This window comes from Hordeum vulgare, chromosome 6H, assembly GCF_904849725.1.
Source record: "Hordeum vulgare subsp. vulgare chromosome 6H, MorexV3_pseudomolecules_assembly, whole genome shotgun sequence".
Classification (NCBI taxonomy): Eukaryota; Viridiplantae; Streptophyta; class Magnoliopsida; order Poales; family Poaceae; genus Hordeum; species Hordeum vulgare.
This window is the reverse complement of record NC_058523.1, coordinates 329,292,317-329,304,394: the sequence shown is the minus strand read 5'-3', so window position 1 is coordinate 329,304,394 and position 12,078 is coordinate 329,292,317. Positions and strand designations below refer to the sequence as shown.

The 12,078-nt window shown below is 41.7% G+C and overlaps 1 long non-coding RNA gene across 1 annotated transcript; it reads left to right on the top strand.

Annotated features, from left to right (window-relative positions):
- The first annotated feature begins 730 nt into the window (after positions 1–730).
- On the top strand, positions 731–4,841 carry LOC123402586. Its single transcript, XR_006611311.1, has 4 exons — positions 731–1,034; positions 1,118–1,658; positions 2,748–2,797; positions 4,798–4,841. It is a non-coding gene; the product is annotated as an uncharacterized LOC123402586 (long non-coding RNA).
- Positions 4,842–12,078: the final 7,237 nt, after the last annotated feature.

Here is a 12,078-nt window from a genome sequence, read left to right as displayed (position 1 = left end):
GATGGCACCAGATGGTCATTAAAATATTTGACATTGGCTAAGGCATCATTGTAGCCTATCCTGACAATATTGTATGGTCATAGTCTTGAATGCAGGCGAATGGGAAGACACCTCAGCAATACTTTTTCCTACTTGTCATGTCTACGTGTCAATTCTACCTACTAGTCAAAGATAACTGGATATACATCCTGGCTGACTGGTAGGCCGCACATCAGATCAATATGACATGTTGGACCAGCTAACCAACCCACGCCCGCTAACCGTACAAGACATGCATACCCTAGTAACCTCGTGACCGCTAATATGTAGATGCAACTTTGATAAAGAGAGAAAACATAATAAAGAGGGGTCCAATATTTGGTTATGTGAGGACTTGGTTTTATTTCTTGTTTTACGTCATGTATTATATCCTAGGAAAACATAAAACAAGTTCGAAATGAAAAAAATAGTATTTGTATGTAGGTTCTTCATAAAACTATTCTTTGCCGAAGATGCACACACGAGATACAAAATCTATTTAAAAATAAATGAATGATTTATGCTAATTGTAACACTAGCAACTTTAAAGAAAGTGTGTGGGAGGGAGTAAAACTCCGGCCAGTGTGGGAGGGAGTAAAATTTCTCATGCCCGCACATTTTTTTTGGGACGGAACACCCGCAATTTTTTCATCCAATTTTCATAGAATATTTCCATTTCACGCTCTAGAGCAAAAGCCCAATAAGCAAAGCCATTAGTTGTTCGATCCCTAACCCTAGCCACACCCACATCCTCCTCCATCCCGGCGCCGCTTTCTTCCTTTCTCTCCTACATCCCGCCGCCGCCCCTACCACTCTTCCATCGCCCCAATCAACGGATCATTCATCCCCTTCCCTATCCCTACCCGCTGCAGGAGCGAGCAACAAGCTTGTTGCCCCGTCATCCTCTCTGGTTCTCCCAATGGGTGCAGCAGGAGTTGCCTATGTGTTTCATGGTTACGATGGTTGCGAACGCTGACCGGTAATCTTCGAGGCATGCGCCTGCATCAGTGTCAAAGGTACCTCGCTCATGGTGCATCTTCATTGACCTCCTCTTGTCCAGCTTCTCTCTCTCTCGGTCTCTCATATTCATTTCTCCCAGATCTGATCCATTACGTCGAGGACGTGCACGTTGACCATCGCCACCATCGACCGCGCCCCAAGTGGCCTTTCCAGGCGTTCACGGGGCAGCCATGTCGTCCCGCGGCAGAGCCTTTGCCCTCCACAAGCTTTTCCCTGCAGGTCGACGACAGGGCGTTTTGGGTAATTCACAGCGCAGGATGTTATCATGGTGAGGTTCCAGTGGAGAGCGGCGGTACAAGGCTTCCGACTGTCGTCTCCTTCCCGAACACGAGCTCGGCCAGATCCAGTCCCTAATGGCCAAGGATTTACCCCTCTCTCTTAATCCAGTGTAATATCCATTAATATGATTTACCAATCTGATTCTTCATGTTCTCATGTATGCATGCATGGAAGTTTGGCCCCGAACTAGATGCGATGTTGGGAGAACTAGTCTGATGCACGGAAACCATTGATGTTGCACCGCTGCTAACGAAGCCACCACACCGACTTGCCAAGACTACGAGGTCTCCACCACCCGGTCCAAATTCTGTTGATCCTACGTTCTCGGTTGAATTGGTCATGTGAGTACTTTTGTATCATGTGCTCTCTTTTTAGTTCCGTGTGGTGAGCGTTTATAGTGGCGTGGCATGGTGATGTGTTTGATGTGGTGGTCTAGGATCATGCACTCCCGGATTACTAACAATACATACCTACATAAACCAAAAGAAAATGACCAAACTAGTAATTGTATGTCTACACGCCACCAGCATACTGGTTATGTACTTAATCTCTTTTGGATTGTATAAACAAAGGTTTTCTACTTGGCTCGCTGTACAACATAGATTCCCATTGTAGTATACACATCTATTTTGTATTTTTGATATAAATATAATTAAATGCGGTGTTATGCCCGTGAAATAAGGTTTTGTTCATTCATTTTTGTCATCTCCAGATCTACTCTGAATGACGTCAAATTCTGATTGTTTTAACCATGAATTCAGTACCAAAGATTCTTATTTTATGTAACTCCTCGTGTGGTAAATATGATATGATACTTTAACATCGGATGACAGCTTAGCAACTAGCCTAATCATATCCATTCTTGATGTTTTCATATATTAATTATACCCTCTCATATGCTTAAATTTACTTTATTATGACCAATGTTTTTTGTTGATAAGCAATAAATTAGTGATAGCCTGCAAAAAGAATTGGCTGAACAACTGAGCGTACATAGTATTCTCATTTGAGTCATTTTCAGGTTATGTTTCTGCTTGCAAATTGTAATGCAGTTCTATGTTGTGTTTTATTGTTGTGTTGTAGATTTGTGAATATGTGAATATTAAAATCCTCTTCATATTTTAGTTGACATTGCGGAGCATACTTCATTCAGATTTTTTGCATTCATAGACTCCCCATGTCATGTAGATTAGACTTTAAAGAGTGTCACCGATTTCCCTATTTCTTGAATAATAATGGTATTGTTGACCTTTGTCAGTCACATGTCACCAGTAGCACTTCAACATATTACTCGGGGATTACAGGTCTAGAAATGTTACTGTTTTCTTGACATCAATATTTATGCAAATAAATAACATTTATGTCGGTGCTTATACTAAAATAATGCTTCTCACGCACAACTATAAATCTGGTTCTTGCATTGATTGCAGGTTAGACTTGATGGATTGACTCACTTCAGCTATCTTTTGAGAATCCACAGGTAAATCTCCATAAATGACCATGCATGCAAACTTTGAATGTAATCACTTACCCGGTCTTCCATAAACGACCATCGGGAGATATATATATTTGCATATCCCGACTACCCCTAGCACTACCTAGTCTAGTGCCTCCTCGGCTAGTCCCTCCTCCTACTCCCAATACTAACAACGACTAACTCAAGCATAGCTCAATCTGGGCTACAAGTCTTGTCTGACTTAGTTAAACACAATGCTATAAAAAATCTGAACTGGTTATATGTAAGCTTGTAGTGTTTTGGTAAATGATACTTGTATGCTTTCATCATTATTACTTGTTAAGTAATGTCTGGAGCTTAATGTCGTGCATTTGTTGAATATTTTTTTCTTCTGAAATGCTTATTCATTTTGTAAAGTGCGATATTTTTTGTAAAAAATGTAGTGGTGCTAACGTTCTATATTCTTGCACTCGCAACATTAAAAGGTTGGCACAATATGGTGTGGGATATCAATGTACAATACATACTATGCGATTATAGATTGATGTTGTGGTTGCATTAGTTTGCAGTGTTCCGAGAATTTGCACTAAGACTAGAGGGTAGGCTTGTTTTTATTGTAGATCTATAGTAGAGTATAACACTTAAATTTTCGAGTATGTGACTTGTATGCTTGTTGTATGTGCTTTCACTCGCATGTTATTAGAGCATATGCTTGTTCTGTATCATTGATCCATGGCATATAGTAATTCATATGGTTCACACATAAAACTTGCAGCAGAAAATCATTCTAAATGTTTATCCTTTGTAAACACTTACCAAACTTCTTTGCTAGGATAGAAAAAAAGCCCATTGATAATCAGTAGTCATGGTGGACACCGGGAAGCAAATAAGCAACAAACTAATAGAAAAAATATATGATAATTTGCATGTGTGACTTCCCTTATCCCTTCCATCTAGGAAGTATCTGTTACTGTCAGCTTTGGAACAAGTATGGAAGTATATATAAACACCTTTCACATGATTTTTCCATCAGAAGTAATATATGCTACTATACTCATCCATACATGAACATGAATGTGAAACATACTAGTACATGTCTCGATCTGCACTCGCCCTTACGAAATATGGATATATATTCTTTTTCCAGTGAAATTATTTATTATAAGTGGAGGATATTGCTATGCAGTATGAGTATATTTGTATTTCCATAATTAAAATATAGTGTATGTTCTTTTTTTACACTAAAATATAGAGTACGTTCATCCGTAATATCAGTATATCCATTGAAAATGTGGTATATTCATCCATGTAGTAGTATATACAGTAGTACTTGCAACCAAATAGTACAAATCTTTCCTTTCAGGCTGATGGCCCAAGGCAGAAATATTAAATGGTGCATATATGTACTACCTTTTGAGATTAGACTAGGAGTATATACTGCTTGCAAAACTAATTAACCACATTTACTTTTTTATTTCACTTATTTCTAGCTATATACTTCGTTTTGATAAGAGGTTACAAACTGCTCCTAGTATTTGTTTTGATGAGTATATACCATGTATTGTTTTATTTGCGGGTATATACCATTTACTGCTTCTTTTGCAGGTATATACCATGTACTACTGAGGGTATATATTACTTTCCTATGAATGAGTATATGAAGTACATACCACGTCACGTGGGCGGACGTTTATACCTTTTTTTGTAGCACATAGAGCATATACCTCAATTTTGCAAAAGGCACTCAGAAGTAAAAGTTGTATCTTCATTCAGAACGAGAGTATGCTCAACTGAGGAGTACATTCTATATATTGCTTGAACCATGTATAGTACTGTAAAACAAACAGGCAAGTAGTATTCGATTGTCATCACACCTCTTTACAAACAAGCAAGGGAATCTATACACGTTTTGATTTAATAAAATACAAATCCTTATACTTTTCCGTTACCCTGATTGCTTTCTACGGATAGCTTTCAATAAAATATATCGTGCGTGCAATTTTACTATCATTTTCTTCTTGCAGGCGACAATGGAAAGAGTATATTGTGCAGAGGAAGATGATGAGAAGAAACTTGTGGTTCTCATCCAATCTTTGTGGAACTCTCTTTATGTGCGATTGTGTACTTGTTGGGTCCTTTTTCTGCGCACTTGCACTTGCAGAAGTATTCTGTTGTGCACATGTAAAATTATTTTGATTTGTCCTTGTTAGGCGTTGAACCTTAATGTGTAGAGTCGGTGGATGATGTATTGTATTTGATGTGATATGCTATTGAAATGAAATATACGTTTTATTTGCAATCTTTTATTCTGTTGTATTTATTTTTAATGGGCCTATCCTGAGATATGCATGCTTCTAGCAAAAATAATGCTTCAACCCAAACAAATCAAATATTTTCAATAGTAAAATAGGTATTGGGCCAGGCCCATGTAGCTAGACTGGTGGCCAGGGATATGAAATTTATGATGATTCCATTTGGTCACTAGCAATGCCACGTCAGCTTGGCCATGTCAGATCCTACGTGGCTCACATAAATGGGTAATGACCAAACCAATATTTTGGTTGATAGAGACATGCGACCAAAATTTTAGAAAGGTCATCTTTGTTCATTCTTGACGACCAACTGTTGACGTTGTAAATTTGGTCAAAAAAGGTCAACAAACAACAACAATGATGAATCAATGACCAATATAGGGAGTCATAATTGACCTTATTTCTTGTAGTGCTTTATGGCTTAGAATCGACACTTCAAGGGTGTTTTGAACATCATGGAGCATATGACATGTTCCACGAGTTGTACCTTGTTTTTCAAGAAAATGCCCAGATCGGGAGGTATGCGACCTCCGATAAATTCTTTGCTTAGAAGATGGAGGAGAATAGTTTTGTCACCCAGAAAATACTGAGAATGTCTGGGTACCCCAACAATTTGACTCAGCTGGCAGTTGAGCTTCCACCTGAGACGGTCACTAACAGAGTTCTTCAGTCACTGCCACCTAGCTATAAGAGCTTCATGATGAACTATAATGTGCAAGAGATGAACAAGTCGACCTCCGAGCTATTCGCAATTATGAAAGTTGCGGAAGTAGAAATCAAGAAGGAGCACCAAGTGTTGATGGTCAATAAAACTACTAGTTTCATGAAGGGCAAGGGAAAGAAGGGCAACTCCAAGAAGAACGGCAAAGCAGTTGCCGCTCCTATGAAGAAACCGAAGGCTGGATCCAAGCCTGACACTGAGTGCTTCTATTGCAAGGGGACTGACCAGTGGAAGCGGAATTGGCCCAAGTATGTGGCCGATGGTAAGGCCGACAATGTCAACAAATGCATATATGATATACATGTCATTCATGTGTACCTTACTAGCTCTCGTAGTAGTGACTAGGTATTTTATACTGGTTCGGTTTCTCACATTTGTAACTCGAAGCAAGAACTACGGAATAAATGGAGGATGGCAAAGGACGAAGTGACAACGCGCGTGGGAAATGGTTACAAGGTTGATGTGATCACCTCGTCACGCTCGACTCTTGGTGGAACCAGGAGGAGACTCGTCGCGTCCTTGTCTCCGTGCACCGGTCACCGTGATGGCGTGACGTGGGGGAGGCTAGGCGTGCGGATCTGTGGTGCCGCTCACACTCCACCTTGCTCTAGACGAGGTGCGCGCCTAGCAGCCGCGGTCATGGCTGACGCAGCTAGTGGACCACGGTTTCCCTCGGACTGGGCGCTGCTGTTGCGAGTGCGGTCACGCATGCGGTGGATTCATGGGGCCTGGGTGTCCCTTTCACCAATGGCACTAGGGGTAAGCTTGCTATTACGTCGCTATTGCTCGCCTCCGGCGCCCGTCGTTCCGGCTTTGACTGCATGGGCACGATGGCCGCGCCTCTTGCGCCGATCACGTCGCCCGCGGTGCCTACGTTGCCTCATGCCGCTGAGGAGCCAACGACGTTGACGGCTGCATGTATCACGACTTTCGAAGTAGAATGGTGAGGGTCTACGCCGGTCTTCTTCTTGGGAGCCATCATGAGAAAAAGAAAGTCATGATTAAGATGAGCACATTGCTCATATCCTCAGGATCGCATTAGCGAGGTCCCCTGCATGGCGCGCCAAAGATATCGGTGCAGGTGTGTACACGGTCACCTATGGGACCTTCGGGCCCCTTGTGGTTCGGCGAGGAGGTCGTATCACACAAAGAGCAGAGACTACAAAACAACACGGTGATGAGACTCGGGGGTTTTACCCAGGTTCGGACCGGTGTGAAGCGTAAAACCCTACTCCTGCTTTGATGGAATGATTGGTAAAGATGAAGTTTGCATGGAGCTATCCACCGACAAGGGTTGCCGGGGAGAGCTAGCACGTGTGTGCGCTTACACTTTGCTCTAATCCCATGGGGACCTAATCTACAAAGTGTCAAATACCTAAGATGTCAAATGCTCAAAGATCTGAATCCTTTGCTAGGTTACCTCGAACCTCCTTTAATAGCTCATGGGGCGTCCACAGTGGCAACTGAGATGATCAGCTAAGAGGGCTATCATACCTAACTCTGACACTTAAGACAGAGCGCCATAAATGCGGCCCTAGGTGGCGAGCGTGGGTGCGTTCCCGATAGGCCTTTGCCACCTATGAGCTGGCCATGGCTTGAGGTCTTGACACGCTTCTGGACGGGTGTCAATAGGTCGCAACCTGTCTTCCGGCGCGGCACTGCGTAGCTAGCACAAGCCACCTAGCCGTCTAAGGCCTCAACACCGCATCAACAAGTGACTGATGTAGTGATGAGGTGGAGCAATGGCAGGCTGGCTCATGCCTGTGGGGGAAGAGCCTTGCCGGATCTTGGTGAGAATGATTGCGTAGATAAAAAAGAGTGTGTGGGCATTGATGTTCAGATTGCTTATTTCCTTAGTCTTATTTTGATTTGGCGGTATTGTGCGATGAAGAGGCCCGAAGCAACCTTACTCGTCCATGTACGAGAGACCGGTTCCATCGATTGACATGCAACATGTTGTATAAAGATGGGTGGCGGGTGTTTGTCTATCCCACTTTAGTTGAATTGGATTCGACAGAGGCGGTCCTTGTAGAAGGTTAAATAGGAACTTGAATATCTCCATTGTGGCTTTGCGTAGGTAAGACCGGTTCTTGCTAGTCACCCATAGGAGCCACGTAAAACATGCAACCACAAAGTAGAGGACATCTAACTTGTCTTTGCTGGGTATATTGTGATATGATACGGCCAAAGACATGATGAGATATATGTTATGTATGAGATGATCATGTTTTGTATTGAATTATCACGACTTGCATGTTGATGAGTACGATAATCGGAAGGAGCCATACGATTGTGTTTAATTCTTTGCGCCTTTTTTGATTTGCTTGATCGCTATGAGTTAGCAATAGTGGTAGAAGCATAGTTGGCATGACAACCCCAATGGCAACACGATGATGGAGATCATGGTGTCATGACGGTGATGATGGAGGTCATGCGAGTGCTTTGGAGATGGAGATCAAAAGCACAAGATGATGATGGTCATATCATGTCACTTTTATGATATGCATGTGATGTTAATCCTTTGAGGCATCTTATTTTTCTTAGGACGATAGTAGCATCATAAAATGATCCCTCACTAAAATTTCAAGATGAAATTGTGTTCTCCCCAAGTGTGCACCGTTGCCAAGGTTCGTCGTTTGGAAGCACCATGTGGTGATCTTAGGATTATTCTCACGGCATCGCAAAAGGCTTATGTCCTTGATGTGCCCGTTGGTGTGCCACTCGCTCCAATGTCGTCTATGGATGTTATGAACACCTCGCAGGCGCGTGCTGATGTTTACTCGATAGTTTAGTGCGCCATGTTGTATGGCTTAGAATCGAGACTTCAAAGGCGTTTTGAACATCACGGAGCATATGACATGTTCTAGGAGTTGTACCTTGTTTTTCAAGCAAATGCCCAGATCGGGAGGTATGAGACCTCCGATGAATTCTTACAAGATGGAGGAGAACAATTTTTTCATCAAGAACATACTCAGAATGTCTGGGTACTACAATAGTTTGACTCAGCTAGGAGTTGAGCTTGCATGTGAGACGGTCACTAACAGAGTTCTTCATTCACTGCCACCTAGCTACAAGAGCTTCATGATGAACTATAATGTGCAAGGGATGAACAAGTCCATCTCTGAGCTATACGTGATGCTGAAAGTTGCGGAATTAGAAATCAAGAAGGAGCGCCAAGTTTTGATGGTCAATAAAACCACTAGTTTCATGAAGGGCAAGGGAAAGAAGGGCAAGTCCAGGAAGAATAGCAAAGCAGTTGCCGCTCCTATGAAGAAACGGAAGGCTGGATCCAAGCCTAACACTGAGTACTTCTATTGCAAGGGGACTGGCCACTGGAAGCGGAATTGCCCCAAGTATGTGGCCGATGAGAAGGCTAACAACATCAACAAAGGCATATATGATGTACATGTCATTCATGTGTACCTTACTAGCTCTTGTAGTAGTGACTGGGTATTTGATACCGGTTCCGTTGCTCACATTTGTAACTCCAAGCAGGAACTACGGAATAAACAAAGGCCGGCAAAGGACAAAGTGACAATACACGTGGGAAATGGTTACAAGGTTGATGTGATCGCCTCGTCACGCTCGCTCTTCCATTACCATCGGTATTAGTTATGAACCTACATATTTGTTTTTGGGTCCCTTCGTTGATCATGAACATTATATCTAGATATTATTTAATGTGAGATGGTTACTCATTTAAATCAGAGAATAATCATTGTTCTATTTATATGAGTAATATCTTTTATGGTCATGCACCCAATGTCAATGGTTTATTCTTGTTGAATCTCGATAGTGATGATACACATATTTATAACATTGATGCAAACGATGTAGAATTAATAATGATAGTACCACTTTGTTGTGGCACTACCGCTTAGGTAATATTGGTGTGAAATGCATGAATAAACTCCATACTGATGGAATTTTGGAGTCACTTGATTTTGAATCGCTTGACACATGTGAACCATTCCTCATGGGTAAGATGACTAAAACCCAGTTTCCCGGTACAATGGAGCGGGCAAGTGACTTGTTGGAGATCATACATAATGATGTGTGCGGTCCAATGAGTGTTGAAGCGCGCGGTGGATATTGTTACTTTCTCACCTTCACCAATAATTTGAGTAGATATGGGTATAATTACTTGACCAAGCACAAGTCTGAAACGTTTGAAAAGTTCAAGCAGTTTCAGAGTGAAGTTGAGAATCATCATCACACGAAGATAAAATTCATGTGATCTGATCGAGGAGGAGAATATCCGAGTTATGAGTTTGGCATGCACTTAAGATAGTTTGGAATTGTTTCATATCTCAAGCCGCCTGGAACACCACAGGGTAATGTTGTGTATGAACGTCATAATTGAACTTTATTGGATATGGTGCATTCTATGATGTCTCTTATCGATTTGCCACTATCATTTTGGGGTTCTACATGAGAGACCACCGCATTCACTTTAAATAGGGCTCCATCTAAATCTGTTGAGATGACACCGTATGAATTATGGTTTGGCAAGAAACCTAAGTTGTCATTTCTTAAAGTTTGGGGCTGCGGAACTTATGTCAAAAGGCTTCAACCTGGTAAGCTCAAACCCAAAGCGGACAAATGCGTCTTCATAGGATATCCAAAGGAAACAATTTGTCTCTAAGAACATGTCCGAGGGCAAAGTGTTTGTCTCTAAGAACATGTCCTCTCTCGAGAAAGAGTTTCTGTCAAAAGAATTGAGTGGGAGGAAGATTGAACTTGATGAGGATACTGAACTGTCACATCAACCGGATAGAAGCACAATATAGGAAGATGTTACTATGGCGCCTACATCAGTTGAAGTGGAAGCTAATGATGGTGATCATGAAGCTTTAGATCAAGTACTATCGAACCTCGTAGGTCGACAAGGACACGTACCGGGTACTGCTCCTAAGTGGTACAGTAATCCAGTCTTAGAGGTCATGTTGTTGGACTATGATGAACATACGAGCTATGGAGAAGCGATGGTGGGCCCGGATTTCGATAAATGGTTAGAGGCCATGAAATCCGAGATGGGATCCATGTATGAAAACAAAGAGTGGACTTTGGAAGTATTACCTCAAGGTTGAAAGGCTATTCATAACAAATGGTTCTTTAAGAGGAAGACGGACGCGGAAGATAATGTTGCCGTCTATAAAGCTCGACTTGTAGAAAAGGTGTTTTCACAGGTTAAAGGAGTTGACTACGATGAGACTTTCTCACCCGTAGTGATACATAAATACGTCAGAATCATGTTAGCAATAGTTGCATTTTTCGATTATGAAATTTGACACATGGATATCAAAACAATGTTCCTTAACAGTTTCTTTAAGGAAGAGTTATATATGATGCAACCACAAGGCTTTGTCGACCAGGGAATGCTAACAAAGTATGCAAGCTCAAGCAATCCATTTATGGACTAGTGCAGGCATCTCTGAGTTGGAATATTTGCTTTGATGAGGTGATCAAAGTGTTTGGGTTTATACAAGTTTATGGAGAAGCATGTATTTACAAGATAGTGAGTGGGGGTCTATAGAGTTTCTAATATTGTATGTGGATGACATATTGCTGATTGGAAACAATATAGAATTTTTGGAAAGCGTGAAGATTTGTTTGAACATGAGTTTTTCAGTGAAAGACCTCGAAGAAGCTTCTTAGATATTAGGCATCAAGATCTATAGAGATAGATCAAGATGCTTAATAGAACTTTCACAAAGCACATACCTTGACAAGGTTTTGATGAAGTTCAAAATGGACCAGTCCAAGAAGGGGTTCTTGCGTGTCCTGCAAGGTGTGAAGTTGAGTAAGACTCAATGCCCAGCGACTACAGAGGATAGAGAAAAGATGAGTATCGTTCCCTATGCTTAAACCATAGGCTCTATAATGTACCCGATGTTATGCATGAGACCAGATGTCAGCCTCGCCATAAGTATGGACGGAAGGTTGCAAAGTGATGCAGGAGTGGAACACTAGACAATGGTCAAGCATATCCTTAAGTACGTGAAAAGGACTAAGAAAATGTTTCTCATTTATGGAGGTCATCAGGAGCTTGTCGTAAAGGGTTATGTCGATGCAAGCTTTGACACTAATCCGGATGACTCTAAGTCTCAATCCGGATACGTATTTATTCTAAATGGTGGAGCAGTATGCTAGTGCAGTTCATAGAAAAGCATGGTAGCTGATTCTACATGTGAAGCAGACTACATAGCTACTTTGGAAGCATCGAAGGAAGGTATTTGGATGAAGCAGTTCATGATGGATATTGGAGTTGT